The sequence below is a fragment of the Macrobrachium rosenbergii genome, chromosome 14 (assembly GCF_040412425.1).
Source record: "Macrobrachium rosenbergii isolate ZJJX-2024 chromosome 14, ASM4041242v1, whole genome shotgun sequence".
NCBI lineage: Eukaryota > Metazoa > Arthropoda > Malacostraca > Decapoda > Palaemonidae > Macrobrachium > Macrobrachium rosenbergii.
The window spans coordinates 13,816,016-13,834,493 of NC_089754.1; the positions used below are offsets into that span (position 1 = coordinate 13,816,016).

Genomic DNA, 18,478 nt, shown 5'->3' on the forward strand with positions numbered 1-18,478 from the left:
ATTTCCTCACTCTAAAGAATTGTTCAGCCAACGAGTGGGATAGTCTTCAATAGAACAATTTGTCAGGCTGGAAAGATTACATTTACAACCTCTACAATTCTTCCTGAAGAGAAACTGGGATAGGAAGAGATATGCAGAAGGGAAGTCTCTGCTTCCTCTGAACCCAGTCGTAAACTACTACTCTGATGCATCGGACACAGGTTGGGGAGCCCATCTAAGAGACAGAGAGACGTCAGGAACTTGGTCTCGGGAGGAGACCACTCTCCATACCAACAACAAGGAGTTGAAAGCGATTCAGTTGGGTCTCGGACACTTTCAGGAAGAAGTCTGAAACAAAGTGATAGCAGTTTACGCAGACAATACCACAGCCATAACCTACATCAGTCGTCAAGGGGAAACACTCACATTCTCTCTTTGAAACCACAAAGTCACTTTTCCTTTGAACGGACTGGATAGGAGCAAAGTTAGTCACCTGATTCATCCAAGGAAAACTCGGTGTGTTGGCGGATGGGTTAAATTGATGCCACCAAATCCTTCCCATGGCATGGACTCTGGACCTTTGAGTATGCGCAATTTTGTGGAAGCTATGGGGGACACCATTCCTGGACCTCTTCGCCATGTCCGAGAATCACTGCCTTCCTCTGTTCTGCTCCCCCTTTTCCAAACCCTCTAGCATGAGCGATGCCCTTCTGCAGGACTGGTCAGATCTGGACTTGTACACATTTCCCCCGTTCAGTCTAATCAGGGAAGTACTAAACAAGCTTCAAACTCACTCGAATGTCAGAATGAACCTCATAGCTCCATTCTGGCCCCAGAAGGAGTGGTTTACAAATCCCCTTGCCCTTCTGGTTGACTATCCGAGGCTCCTTCCCACCATTCCAGAGCTGCTCATACAGCCTACTTTCAGTAGGTTTCATCAAAACCTGTCCACTCTGGCCCTGACGTGCTTATGACTGTCGTCAAACTCCTACAATCGAAAGGATTTTCAAAGCCAGCGGCTCAAGCTATTGCCTGCAGCATATGACAGTCATCTAATAAAGTCTATCAAGCAAAGTGGTCCATCTTTAGACTTTGATGCAGAAGGCATAACATCTTGGAAGTTCTCATCTTCTAAGACATCTATGACGCAGCTAGCAGACTTTGTCCTGTATTTAAGATGCTCCAGAGGCCTCTCTTCCTCTACCATCAGATGTTACAGAGCTATGCTCAGCTAGGTTTTTTGCCACAGAGGTCTGGACCTTACCTCAAACCAAGACATCTCGGACCTCATTAAATTTTTGAATCTTCAAAAACTAAAAACTAAAACAGAATCTACAGTTTCCTTGGGTCTTGACATAGTTCTTTTATGGATTGTAGGATTGCATTTCGAATCCCTTCGCTCAGTGTCCCTCAGGGAATTGACTAGGAAGACGCCGTTTCTTTTGGCTCTAGCAACAGCTAAGAGGGTTAGTGAACTCCATGCCTTGGACAAAAGGGTGGGTTTCTCCCAGGGTGACACAGTCTGCTTGCTGACTATGGGTTCTCTTGCAAAAAACAAAATACCCTCAAAATCCTGGTCCCCTCTACTTGATGGAGATTTTGCACCCAGAGGAAGAGGAAAGATCTCTTTGTCCTGTTAGAGCCCTTAGATATTGCCTCCACAGGACTGAAAAGATCAGAGGCCAGTCTAGTAATCTGTGGTGTTCTGTAAAGAATCCTTCCACGCTATCTCATTCTTGTTAAGGGACCTAATCAACGAAGCTCATTCTCAAATTGGAGAAGAGTCTCCTCCCTTCTTGAAAGTGAAGACTCACGAGGTAAGAGCAGTGGCCACCTCCTAAGCCTTCAAGCATAATCTGTCCATATCTTCTATCCTCCAAACTACATAAAGGAGATCCTCCAAACTACATAAAGGAGATGTAAGTCAGGTTTTGCAATGCAATATCTCAGAGACATTGAAACCAACTATGACAATTACAGCACCGTAGGGCCCCTTGTCTGTACTGTGTATGGTAATGGGAAAGGAAGCAACTCTAGTGCTGAATGTATTTCTGTCTGGAAGGTATGGTATACCCAAGTTACCTACCAGTTTTATATAAGTAACTTACCAAGTAATTACATACCTATTGGTTCCCTAACCTACGGCAGCTTAAAAATTCAAAATTTGTGTGGTGGCGCTACTGTCATTAGTATGTAGGTGACAAGGTCCTGCCCACCATCTGGGACTCTAGGAAACAACCCAGCAGAGAGCTCAATTCGTTTTCTGCTGGCTTCCAGCCAACATCGAAAGTTTTCACGCAGCTGCTGCTTCGCTTTTTGGCTTTTCTGTGCATGAATTGGGTGAAGTATTCAGAATTTGTTACCTTGTGGCGTACTATCATTGTTGAATTGTTGTTTGAGTTAACTTTAGTCTATTTAGTTTACGATGTCGGATTCCAGTTCATCTAGTATTCGCTTTTGATCTGAGGGCTGTAGAACTAGGCTAAATAAGATTTCATACGATTCTCATCTAAAATTCACTTAATGTAGGGAGCAGAAATGTAGTAAGGATAATACTTGCATAGAGTGTCAGGATTGGGAGGATAAGAAATAGAAAACCTTGAAATCTCATCTAGAGAAATTAGAAAGAGAAAAGAGGAAAGCAGCCATTAGGGCTGAAAATAAGGCCAATGCAGATTCCATTCCTTTGGATAATGTTGGCGATAATAGAACTACCACTCCTCCAATTCTTCCTCCTCCTCCTATCCTAAGTCCTCCTACTTTACCATCTACTCCTGTTATAGGTTTCCATGATTCCACTGTTAGTGCCATTGCCTGCCTGAAATCAAGGTTAGATCAGAAATTTAGTGTATTATCTAGTACTATTATGGAAATGGGATCAGCTATTAAATCTGTAATGGGAAAAAGTGTAAGTGTTGACAGTGCAGTGAGAAGTGAGAGTGCTGTGAAAATTGAGGAGGTGGATGTACGTCCTACCAGTGCTCCTAGACGAAGGTCATTGTCCCACTCCCCCGCACTGGGAGAAGACATACTGGAGGTCCAAGGGAGGCTGGCAGGGTTTGCCCATGGGCAGTTGCCCCCCTGTCGAGCCTGTTGTCCACTCCCAGGCTTCAACTAAATGCCATTGGAAAGGTGTTTCTGTGCATCAACTTTCTTCAGATTCGAAATCTTCCAGTCCGTGCAAGAAGCTCCCATATCGCTACCCTTTTTCTTCATGCCCGCTCGAGACATGCAGATCTTGGCAACACCTACAGGGAGACTAGCCCACAACCTTCCTGCAGTTTTCATGTCCAGCCCAATTCTCCTGCTCATCTTCGTTATTTGTTCAGAGACAGTCCTGAGCACTATAAGCGTTCTAAGCGTCCTACTTCTTCTGAGCACGAAGCGCCCACTGATTCGTGCCAGACTTCCGCTGATGAGCACCTGGCAGCCCCCATCACCCACTGATGAGCGCCCAGCACCCGCCGTCTTGCGCCAGAATACTGGTGATGAGCACCCAGCGCCCACCATCTTGCTCCAGACTTCTGCTCTAGAGCACCATGCGCCTTCTGTTTTTCCAGCTTCCTCATCGGTTCAGGAAGATTCTTTAGCCCCACTCAAGCGCCAATTGACCAAGCTTATGGGGTTTTTTTGAAGAAATCCTCTTCTACTCCAGAGTCCAAGCATAAATCATTGTCTCCTCTCTCTTCACAGGAGGAAGAGATTGTTCAGGATACAGCTCCCTCTTCTGCTTACTCATCTCCTCTGGGTTTCCTCCTGGATGATATCCCTGATTTCTTCATGCCTGCTTCATCTACTTCTCCAGCTTCTACCTTCATGAAAAAGCATTCGTCAGAAGGTACCAGGTTACCCAAGCTAGTTCTTTCTTCCTTCTCGAAGAAGGCTCTCAAAGTATTTCATGTCTGGCTGGCTGCTAAGAGAGAACAGGGCAAAGTGACATTCGCTTTTCTGGCCAGCAAGTTGTTGAAGATGAGGTACTCTTACTATGCCAACGGGGAAGTTCCTTCCATGAGAGTTTCTGCCTCCACCCAAGGGGGCTTCTCTGGTCTGGTGGATTCTTCTCTTAGAACGGCCTTTTCGTCGGCCAAGATAATGTTTTCCTCAGCTGAACTGGATCACCTTATCAAGAATATTGTTAAGGTGTTTGAGATATTTAGTTTCCTTGATTGGGCCATCGGGATGCTAGCGAGGAAGATTGAAGACTGTCCTGATCTAGCTGAAGATTTTGCCTCCGATTGGCTAGGAGTTCTTTCGTGCTCAGATAGAGTAATTAGAGATGGCTTTTTAGAACTCAACTCCCTATTTTCTAAGGGGGTCTTTGAGAAGAGGGAGCTCTGGTGGTCGTTCACCTCGAAAGAGTCTCTCGCTGACTCAGAAGTCAGCACTACTATTTGCTCGTTTAGACAGGTCTCACCTCTTTCCTCAGAACACAGTGAAGGAGATTCTTTTGCAAAGTAAGTCTACCACTGACTTGTTGGACTATGTTGGCATAGTCCATTAGACGTCCAAAGGAGCCTGTGCCTTCCACATCAAGATCATTCTCCCCTCTACAGTCTGAAGCCCATTAAGAGGTCTTCCATCAAATCCAATCCCAAGAAGTGGGAAGTTAGTCCTCTGCACCCAGGTAGGAGCCAGACTTCTACTTTATTGGAAAGAATGGGAGAGCAGAGGAGCAGATCCCTGGGTGATCAAGGTTCTCAAGGAGGGCTACTCCATTCCTTTCTTAAAGACTCCTCCTTTAGTTACATCTCCAATCCCCTTGACAACGTATTCAAAAGGTTCCATGAAGTTTTTGGCCCTCCCAAGAAGTTGAATCCCTTATTCTCAAAGGAGCAGTTTAAGAAGTGTTAGATCCCCACTCATAGGGTTCCTACAGTCGCTTTTTCGTGGTTCCTAAGGCTTGGGGGTGCTGGAGGCCCGTTCTGGCTGTCGGCACCTTGAATGTGTTCATTCTGAAGACGAAGTTTCATATGGAAACTGTTAGCTCAGTCATGTCCTCAATACAACAAGGGGACTGGATGGTCACCCTGGATGTGCAGGATGCATATTTTCACGCCCCTGTTTATCCAGACTCACAAAAATTTCTGCACTTTGTTTTTCAGGACAGGATGCTACAGTTCCTTGCCCTATGCTTCGGCTTATTGACGGCTCCTCAAGTTTTCACATGAAGTGTTGCTCCTCTGGGGAATTGGTTTCACCTTCTGGGAATCAACATTAACTTATATCTAGACGATTGGCCTCTCCGCTTGTCGTAGGAGGAAAAGTGCGCGGAGGACTTGAGAAGAACTCTTCGCCTGACACAAGAGTTAGTCCTTCCAACTAAATGAACCTTAGACCTGACTCAATGAGTCTGCAATGAACATGTGGAAACTAAATGGACCTTAGACCCAAACCAACAACAAACAGTGGATCTTTTTGCAACATCAAGAAACCACTGTCTTCCCCTCTTTTACTCTCCTGTCCCGGACCCTCAAGCATGGAGCACACATGCCATGCTTTTGGACTGGACAGACTAGATGTGTAAGCCTTCCCTCCTTTTGGAATGATCAGGGAAGTAATCAACAAGCTGTCGACGCACCAGAACACCTCCATGACCCTAGTAGCCCCATTTTGGCCAAAATCGGTCTCTGCTCAGAGAACCCCGCTTTCTCAGATTCCACCAAGGGTTATGCGCTCTGGCCCTGACAGGCTTCAGACTGTCAAGCGCCTCTTTGTCAGAGTAAAAGGTTTTTCGAGACAGGCTGCAGAGGCAATTGCGAGATGCAGATAAGCTGCTTCTACAAAGTGCTACCAATCAAAATGGGCAGTCTTCGGAAGGTGGTGCAGCCGCCATAACATTTCTTCTGAAACATCTATAAGTCAAATAGCTGACTTTTTTTATATTCCTAAAGTCCATCAGGAAGCTATCGACCTCTACCATCAAAGGGTATAGGTCGATGCTCAGTTCAGTCTGAGCACAGAGGAATGTATCTGTCTTCTAATCAAGATATCAGCGACTTTATCAAATCCTTCGATACGTCCAAGGAAAAAAGTTCTTCCAACGTCTCTTGGAACTTGGATGTCAGGTCCTCCATTCGAACCTCTTCGTTCTGTTTCCCTCAGGAATTTCACAAAAGAGGCTCTCTTTTTAGTGTCTCTCGCTACTGCCAACAGATTAGCGAGTTACAGGCAATAGACAAGAGAATAGGTTTTGCACAAGAGGATGCAGTCTGCTCTCTTTCTCACGGTTGCTAAGAACGAAGACCCTTCTAAACCCTGGCCTAGATCTTTCGTCATCAAGAACCTTATGGATATCTTAGGACCTGTCCAGTGAGGTGTCTCAGGTACTATCTTCAGAGGACAGAAAAGATTAGAGGACCTTCGAGCAACCTCTGGTGCTCTGTAAGAAACCCATTTCGCCTGCTCCAAAAATGCCATATCCTTTTTTCTGATAGAGTAATATTAGAATCCCACTCTCAGGTCCAGGAAGAAGCCTTTCCATTACTTGAGGTTATGGCTGACAAAATTAGGGCAGTCAGAACTTCCCATGCTTTTAAACACAACTTGTCTCTTTCCACGATCCTACAGTCGACGTTCTGGAGATGCAAGTCCATATTCGCCTCACACTTACCTCAAGGACATAGAAACCGTGTTTGAAAATTGTAACACTTTAGGACCTCTATCCGTGACTGGCATGGTGCTGGGAGAGGAAGCATCCACTCGCCTTGACTTGAGGTTTTGAGTCAATGAGAAGTCTGGGGGTACATTGTACCTGGAGTACCCACAGGTTGGTTTTTTATATTGGTAATAGTTGGGTTATGGCTTTGTTCTGTGGTATAGGTGATAGTGTTGTCGTATTGTATTCTGGTCTTTGCCCAGGGCAAGGGCATCTTTTAAAACTTAGTCAGCAAAGTCCCCACTAATGTAGGGGGCAGCCTTGGCTACGCTGCCACACCCACTACGTGCCGACCAAAGGCAGTACCTACCTGCAGGTAAGGAAACAACAAACATTTATTCAATATTAGAAACTTTTCTATTTCAAAGTCATTACTTACTTGATGCTTTGGGGTAGAATATGTCCATGCTCTTTCCCACCTAACAATGTGGAGTCAGCTGTGTAATTACTTGGTATGTTCCTTATATAAAAATGTCATTTTTATGATAAAACAGTTTTATATATAATTACCAAGTAATTACATGATCGGAGCCTTCCCTCCTCCCCTTGCATGGACATTAGAGCATAAAACAAATTGAGCTCTCCGCTGGGTTGTTTCCTCGAGTCCCTGATGGTGGGCGGGACCTTGTCACCTACACACTAACGATATTAGCCCCACCGTGTGAATTTTGAAATTTTAAGCTGCCGTAGGTTAGGGAACCAATAGCTATGTAATTACTTGGTAAGTATATATAAAACTTTATTTTATTATAAAAATGTCATTTTTTTTTTGTGTGGAGATTGTATCTTTTCTTTCTTTTTTAATTCGTCAATGCAAGGTGACTAGGCATTATGGTTGGATTTTTCTTGGATCCTGGTACTTCACCCTGGATTAGGGCAAGTTTTTAAGCTTTGTAAGGCATTGGAAGTTCCTATTTAATACACAGCTTTGATTAACACTTTCACAGCTAACAGAATACTCCACACTTTCGCAGCTAACAGAATACTCCTTCACTGGAAAGTCCCAGTCCCCAAGGCGGGTGCGTATTGCCATCAGTGCACCTCGTGGTGCAATGTAGGCATCCCTTAAGGTTTTTTGCAGCATCCCTTGGACCCCCAGCTGCAACTGCTTTCATTCCTTTCACACTACCTCCATTCATATTGTCTTTCTTCCATTTTCTGTCCACCCTCTCCTAACAATTGATTCATAGTGCAATTGTGAGGTTTTCCTCCTGTTAAACCTTTCAAATTTTGCTGTCAATTTCCATTCAGCGCTGAATGGCCCAAGTGGCCCCAGTGCTTGGCATGTATGCTAAAAATCTGTAAATCATCAACACCATCATCATCGAAAGTCCCCATGTCAGTAGGGGTGTCCCTAGGCTATACTGCCACTCCACTATAGGTTGAGATGAGCTCCAGCCACAGGCAGTACCCTCTTGCAGTAGCTCTCTTGCCAGGTAAGGAACAGCAAGCATTTATCGATGCGAACAGCATGAATATATCCATCATGACTTTAATATTTTCGGTATGATATATCCATGAATTCCCACCATCCATCAATGTGGGATTCAGCGATGTAATTACGCAGTAAGTTACTTGAATTAAAATTACATTTTTATAATAGTTTTATTTTATACTTACCCAGTAATTGTGAGTCAAGCCCTCCCCCTCCCTTCACATGAACATTTTTATTGCAGTCAACAAATTGAACCATTTTTGAAGGGTTGTTCCTCTCCTTGCCAGAGAGTGGGAGCGGCCTAGTCACCGTCTTGGACGGAAGAAGACGACGACGACGACTACTGTATTGCTTTGAATTTGGAAAATTCAAGTTGCCATCAAGTAGAAAACTACAGCAGCATAATTACTGGGTAAGTATAAATAAAACTTTTTTTTATTATAAAAATGTAATTTTTTAGGTACTTGACTTCTGTCATTAAGAAACCCTCCCTCCTCCCATCTTAAGAGATTAAGAGTAGAATGAACAACCACAACAATTGCTGTCTGACCCACCCCCCATTGGAAGCTGTTGCTAACAATTGTTTCAATTTTAACACTTGTCGAACCTGCTCCAAGTAGCCACAGATAAAGCTAATGATATAGGGTAAGTACCTAAAAAATATATATTATCACAAAAATCTTTATACTTTTAGTAACTAACATTTGCATTAGAGGTAAATGGCAATGCTGCATTTGAAGGGGCCAAAAGGGTTGGTTTTAAACATCTTCCTCAGAAAAACTTCACATATTTCAACCTTAATGTCAAGTGTTGTTAGTGGGTAACAGTTGTTTCATCATAGGTAAAAGGCTTAACAGAAACATTTTCAAGTCTAGAAGTTATTTGTTCTCTTAACTTTTTCAGCTCATCTAGGAAATGCAAATCCATTTAATGTGCAGTGTTGTTGCAATGTTTTTTTGGGTTTACAATCATTGGGCTCATATAGCGACCTCTATCAAACCAAACTCACCATGGGGTCACCTATTCCTCAATCTGCCCTAGGAGAGCTGTTAATCAGCTCAGTGGTCTGGTAAAACTAAGGTATACACTTCTCCTCAATCTGCATGATGCTCACAGTGCTTTTAACTTTTTAGAGCTCCAGCCATACCTGTGGCTTGCTTTGATTCTACTCATCTGGTGCAAACAGGTTTTTGTTTTTGAATGTATTCAAAACAACGTAAAGTGTTGTGTGCGATTCAATTCAAGGAGAGCCAAGGCGAGTTGACTACTGGACTAGACTCTTTTGATGTAAACTTGGCCTAAGTCTTCTGATAAATTGATGTACCAAGTACCCTTAAGGGTTGTCATCATTGGAGGATCTGCAGATCTGGCTTACCTCGAATACTCTGGGTAGCCCGTCTGACGCAGCCTTCTTCGATAACCTGATGAGGAGAAGGCTTTGTCACCTTAGCCTTTTTCTGAGGTAGTTCTATATGAGTTTACTGCTGTCTTGGCTGTGTTGACTGCTGTAGAGGAAGGAGATCTTTCTGTTGCAGTACAGTAGTCCCTCTGGTAGTAGATCCTCTGATGGGTGTGACTTCTTCAGGTCCATCCTCAGATAATCTATCTGCGTAGGCAGAAGAAGAAGAATGAAAAGTCAGAGGTCTCACATAAGTCTAGGAGAACAATCATGGGGTAGCGATTGGTCTGCATGAGGTAGAGCTCACTTAAACTTGAGGTATGCTCCTTTCTCACCCCACCATGAGTGTTTGGGCCCATGATGTGACGAGGCTGCTTGTTTGCTCTGCCCAGTGCTTGCAGAAAGGCAGGTGTGTGGCTCCATGCAACTCCTTGGGGTTGCTTAGAGAGGGGATTGAGCAACGCACTCGTTCTCTGGCTCGGGCAATATACCTGGTTTGCTCTGATGATAGGATGTTTTCCCTCTCGGCCTTCTTTGGAGGGAATGTGCATCATTTCCATGCCCAAGATGTTTGATCTCATTGGAGCGCTTGCACTCTAGTGATTCCACTCGAGAGAGAGGTCTCCTTGAACTTCTTCCTCAACTGTGCAAGGTTATTTGCACAGTTCACCAGGCGGGTGGGAAGGGACTGGACGGGTTGTTTCCATGCCCAAGATGTTTGATCTCATTGGAGCGTTTGCACTCTAGTGATTCCATTCGAGAGAGGTTTCCTTGAACTTCTTCCTCATCTTATTTGCACAGTTCACCAGGCGGGTGGGAGGGGACTGGACGGGATGGTGCCAGGGCCTGTTTTTCCTCAAGTGTCTTCTGGCTCAATGGCTATTGAGTTTTGAAGCAGGGAATAGGCAGTGCCCAAGTCAAAACAGTTCTAACAGCAGCTCCACTGTTTCAAACATCTTCTCTGGCAAAGGACTAGTTTGGTTTGGTATGGGACAGGGAATGCTTCAATGAGCAGGACTCTGTCATGACTCCTTCTTTGATTGAAGAGGGGGCAACTTGTGTCCCAGGGGATTTGATGGGAATGCATGGTCCAAGAACCTCTTCAGGCATAGTTAGAGCAGCACTTGATTGAGATCATTTTGCAAAATAACGTTAGGGAGGCAACCATGACTTTGCACTTGGTGTTTTGGAGAAGGTGAACTCCCTGATCTGCAGGTTGGTAAGTTCCCTTGCCTCCAGCAGATCATACAAACTCCTACCCCTGCAGGCTTTCACGGCAGAGGAGGTATTATGTACTGTAGGATGTGGAGGTTACTCCTTTGCTGCTGGATGTGTCAGTCTGTAGGTTAACAAATAACCACCTAGGAGATAGGCTTTGTCAGGAAGGTGTTTTGTTCACTGCAGCAGAGGTTGCTGTTTTGGAGAATAATTCCATGACACTTCCAGACCATTTTGTGGCTTGACCTTAATGTATTAACAGTCTGTGCAACGTTAGGCATCTTGCTTGAGAGCAAGAAGGCAGTATTCAGGAGGCTCACCAGAGTGCTATCCAGTTGGTGAACTTAGTTCTTACAAGTTATTGGTTTTCTTGGCAGAAGTTTTGCTTGTGAGTACCCTCTTCTATGAAACATTTTGGTGTTAGGGCCATCACTACTCTCTCCTAAGAGTAGTGTGGAGGGCGTAGTGGGTCGTAAAGTCACAGAGTCCAGAGGTTCTCTCATCACAAGCGCAAACTATAAGCCTTCAGATTCAAAGGCAGCTTCAGCTAAATCCATGGATTTGACAAAGCCCTCTTTGTCTGGAATCTGGAAAAAGTGTGTTCTTCAAAAAGACACAGTCCAATCTTCATCTAAAGAAGGGAGGGGAGTCTTTTCAGCCCTTTTATCCACCTCTTTCTGGCAGTGCCAAGAAATGGTCCAAGTGGAAGAAGGGAAGGGGGTTGCTGAATGTGGTGAACCTCTGTTGCCACTAGTAGGGAGGTTGCCTATCTCACCACTGGGCTTGTGGCAGGAGTAGGGAGCAGATCCATGGATTAGTATTAGTAGTCCATGGGGAAACATAGGCTTTTGTTTAAAGAAATTCGTCCTCCCCTCTTGGATATACCGAACAAGTTCCACCGCTATCTTCCAGTGGAGGTGGAAGCAGTGATGGAGGAGGGCACCAGAAAAGTGATAGATTGATATTCCTTGGTTTTACTTGGATTTTCCTGCTGGAGAAGGCAACTAAGTGTAGGAGACTGGTGATTAACCTTTCACCTGTGGATGAGTTGGTGTTATAAACTTATTCAGGGTGGAAGCATCATGTATATTGTTGGAATCCACTAGAGAAGGATACTTCATGCATTCACTCACACATGCCATTGGTGGACATGCACAAGTCGGCAGTTTATCAAGCCATCAAGTTTACTGCAAGACTTTGTGAGCTGGTTGAATGTTACTGCAGATCAGCTCAATTGTCAGGGTCAGGTAGGTTATGGGGAGAGAATGATCCCTACACCCATGAGTAGTAATGAAGTAGTTGAGAGTTATGTGGGTCTCCTATTTGAGTGACTGGCTTTTCTCCCTCTTGCTTCTTACCTTTTTCATCCCCCATGCAAGAGAGCTAGGTAATCAGGCATCCTAACTTGAAAATTTCAGCTCCAAAGGTGACTCCCTCAGCCCTCATTAATGAAGGGGCCAATTTGGAGTCCCATCAGATTTAGCAGGCCCACATTCTAGCTAACCTTCATCTCTTGCTACCCTATCGGTAAGGCAAAGCTTTATCATATTTTAGTTGTCCCAGATTTTAGCTAACTTCCATCTGGTGCTACCCTGTAAGGCAAAGATTTGATCTCACTCTGGCTTAGGTCCCTATCAGACTTGCTTCCTTATGCCAAATCATATTGAAGGTTACAGGAGTCATAGGCTCTCAACTCACTATGATGGGGAACTTAACATTTCTGAGTTGAGATTTTATTTACCTGCCAATGGAGTGGGAACCCTCGTACCTGAAGGAGTTAGACTTTGACAAGAAAGCTATTGGTTTGTATCCTTGTACGACCAAATCACAAATTTTCAAATTAAATTGTATTTTCCTAAGTTTGAAAACTAGAACCTTTTATCGTAATCCAACCTCAGCCCACTTAGTCCCTGTGCCAAAGTAAAAAGTTTTTGCTCTAAGCAGGTAGGGGCCATTTCTCCCACTCACGTATCTACTTCCAGGTACTGTAATTGACATGTTGCAAAGTTTCAACAATCATTTCCAGCTTATGCTGAGGAGGAGTACTACATAAAAGGTTTTGGTTTGTATACCTAGACAGAATACAAATTGCTCTAAGGACTTGTTTTTATCTACAGAATATAAATTGCTCTAAGAACTTGATTTTATCCTTACTATAATTAGAGGCAATATCTACAGAATACAAATTGCTCTAAGAACTTGTTTTTATCTAAGTATAATTAGAGGCAATATAAAATTTACTGTATAATATCCTGCTGTAGCAAGTTCCATTCTAATGGCAATATTGAATCTGAAATTAACCACAGAATACAAGGTGCTTGGATTTACTGGAGAACGTCATCAGGGATAATGTGCGACAGGAAGATTAGTGCAAAGGTTAAAGAAAAGTTTAACAAAAGTGTAGTCAGACCAGCGATGGTTTACATAATCAAGACGTGGCTGATGAAGAAGGCGCAAGAATGAAAAGTGGATGTGGCAGAGGTGAGGATGGCAAGATTTTTGTATGGAGCCAGAATAGATGGGGTGAGAAATTATTTTCGAGGAACAATCATGGTAGGTTAAGTATCAAGAGGGCCCAGGAAACAAGAGTACAGTGGTTTGGTGATTTCATGCGGAGAGAAGATAGTATGTAAAAGGGTTATGAGCAAGGAGGTGGAGGGAAGGAAAAGTGGAAGGCCCAAGACCAGATAGAAAGATATAATAGCAAGTGATGTGCAGGAGAAGGGTCTGAGAAGTCCAAATGAAATGGATAGAGAAAGGTGGGGAATACTGATGGGAAACAGCAAGCCTGTATAGAAATGGGGGAGATGAAGACAAATTAGTAGTAAGTTCCAATCTGTTTTTAAGTTCCAATCTGTTTTTGGTGGAAGTGTGTTTGTATTTTTTCCAATGTATTTTATATATCTATAATAATTCCCCTTTTGTTCTTATACAATTACAAACCTCAAGGTCTTTACATAGGATTTAGCTTGTGGACGCAAGCTGGAACGGCTATTTAACTTTCAGACAAGGTCGTTAACTATCGACGGTAGAGGGGGAGCCCCGCCCACTCATATACAAACCCCTCAGTCACTAGCACTTTTGAGAGGAAACTGCCTGGTTAGGCGCTGTCCAGGGAAAGGACAGACAATTATTCGGCTTCTCTCTTTTTTTATGTTAATTCTTATTATCTGTCAAACTGTGATGTGAGTGTAATAAGCAACCTAACCCAGCTTCTTATATCAGGTGTTGTGGAGGCCGAGGGCTTTGAGAGTTGCGTGCCCCTCTAGGCCTCTCGAGAGAGCCAATTGTCTTTTAAACTTGATGAGCAGTCTTAGGCTTGAGGGGCTTGGCGGTATCTGCTCCAACTGTGCCTGGGATGACATACAGCCAGTGTCTGCTAGCTGTAGGACTGCTCCTACTCCCTTGGTAACCCCTCATGCAGTACGGGAGTGAGTGCCCAGGTACATGATCTCTGAGTGATATTCACCTCTACACACTGTTGCCAAAGGCACACTCGGTGAGTTCAAGAAGCGAAGAAGGAAATAATTGTTGTCTTCATTTTCATCATCAGTAAGTGCTGTTGCCTGCTCCCCATTCTTCCAAAACTAGCAAGCAGAGGAAGAAGAAGATTGCCTCATGCTCCAGTTGCCTTGTGCAGGAATACAACTGTTACCAGGGGTTCTTTGGAACCCTTGTGTAACAATACCAACCCTGGTAGGCTGCCTATCCAGACCACCCATACTGGCCCCAGTAGCCTGCCTACCCAGTCTACTGGTACCAGACCTGATCTTTGCTAGTGGTACTGTGGTACCTCTACTCCCATTGCCAAGCTCACGGGTGCAACTGCTACCCAGCTTTCAGTACCAGCCCTGGTCTCTCGCCAGCGGTACTGCTGCTCCCATTGCTGAACGCATTGGTGTAACTGCTACCCAGGGTTCTTCAGACCCCCGGTGTAACAGTACCATCCCTGGTAGGCCTCCTACGTGTCCCTTCAGTACAGACCCATGTCTCTTGCTAGCAGAACTGCTGCTCCCGATTCCAAGCGCATGGATGCAACCATTATCTGGGGTTCTTTGGACCCCTGGTGTACTGGTACTGGCACTGGCCCTGGTAAGGCCACCTACCTGGGCTATTGATAACATTCCTGGTCTCTCACTAGTGGTACCATGGTACTGTTATGACCCTACACAAGGTCAGATAGGGTCATAATCTCTTACGGTATCTGTTTTAAGAACAGCATCATATCTTACATCACTAAGATTCCCTGGTAGCAATTGCCCGGCCTTGGCTCAGCACATTCCTTCTCTCTCTCTCTATATCTAACCTCAGACAAAGGCCTACTGGAAATAAACACCGAGATACAAAACTAGACTATTTGCAAATTTAACAAAAGTAATTCGTCAAAAGTTACGGTCATGAAATGAAGTGAATCACACCCCATATTAATGGAAATCATAACTAGAGGAAATTCTGATACATGATCCATCGAAATAATGATTCAAGACCAATCAATACCAGTGACTTAACACCCTGGTCACCAGATAAAATAAACTGGTCATAATTATTTTAGTTCAAAATAAATGTCATAAATTACATAAAGAACACCACTTCCAAAAGATTCATCCTCACAGGACGAGCACAGAATTCCTGTTAAAAGAAACATATCTTATATTAAAGCCTGAAATGGCATTTAAAGAAGTCAATATTAAAAAGGGGAAAAATGCACAATGGAGAACAAAATGGAAAAATGCATAATGGAGAAATAGGAATTTCACTGCAACACAAACAGGTTATTTCCACATAATGTCTGGAAAAGATATAAGTTTTAATGAGTTATCTTACTCACTTTCTATGGCGGCAAATAATGTATCTTAACAGTGGCAGTTCTTAAACAGTGCACAAAGCAAATCACACCTACCCACCAATCAAATCCCCTAGCCATCTTATGTTCCTCTCATAATGTACCATTAGAGAGTGCGCACATACACGCACTCGCTTGATGACTACTCCATGGTCACAATGCTGTCATCCATCTGCTGCACTGTCCCCATGCACTTAGGCCATGATCAAAAAGCACAAATGCATGTGTCACATACCCAATGTATCTAACTGTGTAAACCTTCAGGGTCAACATAACTGCACCTGCAGCGGATATACCTTTGACAGGCCAGCACATAATTCATCAAAGACTTAATAGGAACTGGGAACACCTTTCTCTGGGCTCCCCCGCCCAGGTACGATAAATGTCCAATCGAAAGTTCAGTAAGGGCCAACTCCAAAAATCATAGCAAACCAAATGCACTAGATACAAAAATTACTTGTCTCTTATGCATGATTGTTATTCCAACAAACAGTTTATTGTAGAATGCTTCACTTCACATCTTGCATTCTTGATCTGAATATTCTGGACGACTTGCGACTATACAAGCCCATGTTTCTCTTCACATCTTGAATTCTTGTGCCCATGTTGAATGCAGCGTCCACAAATCCTTTGCGCCAAACAGATGTCTCGCAGCAACAACGGCTACTTATGGACCTCCTGCCAACATCTCTCCAAAAAACTGTGGATCCTCTCATGAAAGTGCAGGCATAATATAGACGGCCCCTATATCTAACCTGTATCAGTTGAGGCTCATGAAAGTCATTCATAAGGCACTGCTGCGAGGAAGTGGTGTGTAATGTAGGTCGGTCATGTCGACAGTCACCCAAAAAGTACCTAGTCTCCTCACTATCCCATACTATTACTGAACCATTAAAGCCACTAAAGAAAGGTTGTATGATAAAGCTATGAAACAATTCCGGGTTACTAATTGGAATTTCCACAATCAAACCCCTATCAGGTACACTAACTTTAAGATGCTACTCATACAAATTCTCCCCAGTAAAAAATTACCTGAGAACCATACAGATATACTGAATTCATTCAAGGCAATCCTAAGTGTCTGAGAGGTAAAATATCTCCCAAAATTCCCCCTTACAAGTAGCAACCACTGATGCAACCAGAGTTTGAATTTCCGATGATGTGTATTCCACTCTTTACTCAGAAAATCTCGCACACCAAATGGGGTGCAGGACGAGACACAATGTTAATGTTGTACAATGCAACAGTACTATCAATTATAAATTATAGCTGTCCAATTTATTCAACTGCCTCAGAAACAATGCTTTACATCACGAGGGAGTACATATATGTACAGGAGCCTTCCGCTCATCTCCAACTGTCTCTATCCTAGCCTCTAAAATATTACAGAGATCTAATTACTTTAAGAAGAGGCTTAACCCTTCAAGCAGGCACGTCTCCTGCATCAAATAAATTTCTCAATCAAAATACAAATAATAACCCAAATCAAAACTCATTTACTAAAAAACTAATCATCTGTTGAATTTACATAACATGATACCCAAATTTACCCAAGAAATAAATCTGATTACACCATGGACACTAAAAAGGGCAAAAATATGCACATATTTATCTTATCTTTCAAAGAAATATATGTTCAACACAGAAATGTACCATCAACATGCCATGGAACACATAAGACGGAAGGGTAATCCCTTCATAATCTACACAGATGGATCCAAAAATGAAGCTGGAGTGGGCTCATCAGCCTATTCAAGTGATAAAACTATCCAAATGGGCCTTCCTCTAATATCATCAGTATTTACAGCTGAATTAACAGCTATACAATTGGCTCTCAAGATTATAACAAAAAAAGGAATTCCTTCAGCACTCATATTGAGCGACTCGAGAAGTGCAATTGAAGCAATAGGATCATTTAAAGCAAATAATCACCTTGTCCAAAATATCCAACGGGAAATACATCAGTTAATTACAAACGGCCTTCAAATTCAAATTTGTTGGATCCCAGCCCGTGTAGGCATTGAGGGTAATGAGAAAGCAGATAAAGCTGCTAAATTGGCTTGTACAATCCCCCCAACTACTATGAAAGCCCCCATATCAGACTGGCTAGCATCAGTTAAACCCTTAATTTATAGGGATTGGCAAAATGATTGGACAAATATACCCCCTCAAAACAAATAAAAACAAATTTAGAACGAAGTTAAAAAGTGGCATTCTTCCACCCAAAAGCAAAGAATTAATGAGGTTATTTTAACAAGACTCAGAATAGGACATTCCAGACTCACACATGGTCATCTGATGTCAACTCTGCACACAAACCCAATAACTTGTGAAAGATGTAACATCCCAATAACAATCAAACATATCTTGATTGACTGTCCCAGATGGCATCATGAAAGAAATACTTATTTACAAAATAAATCAATAAAGGATATTCTAGCAGAAGGTAATAACTTTTCAATTAATAATATCATTCTCTTTAAACAAAATTAAATTGATAAGTAAAATATAATCTTCCCCCTTTTTTTCCTCCATGTTTTTTTCTTTCCTCCCTCTTGATTTTTTTTTTATTCCCCCCTTTTTTTTTATTATTTATTTATTTAACTACTTAATTTTTTATGTACTCTTCCCCCCCCTTTTTTTTCCCAGCCCGAGAAGAACCCTAAAAGAGTTCAGAGGTCTGGTTAAACAAATCATCTATAACTAACTAACTCAGTGTTCAACAAGGTAGTTTGACAGGAAAACAAGCTACCATAACAACTAAACCCCCCCATCACATCCTATCAACTTGTGACCAATAACCCATTTCAGAAAGTCCTTAAAGCCTCAAAACCTTACCGTAATTACCCAACTATCCCGTAAAGTCATCAGCGTTTTACCCTGGTTAGCAAATACTGTCGATACCTACACAATTCACAGCAAATTAGTAATTGACACACTAGCAATCGC

The 18,478-nt window shown here is 43.0% G+C and overlaps 1 protein-coding gene across 4 annotated transcripts in view; it reads left to right on the forward strand.

The window, feature by feature from the left end:
• The window catches only part of LOC136845725 (uncharacterized), a 136,272-nt gene that overhangs the window by 29,486 nt on the left and 88,308 nt on the right, over positions 1–18,478 (forward strand). Inside the window, exon 2 of one of the 4 annotated variants that reach the window (XM_067115926.1) lies at positions 8,357–8,481. The exons of the other annotated variants lie outside the window; for them this stretch is intronic. The gene's annotated coding sequence lies outside the window, so the exon portion shown is untranslated. The remainder of the gene's footprint in view (positions 1–8,356; positions 8,482–18,478) is intronic. 4 annotated transcript variants of the gene reach the window in all.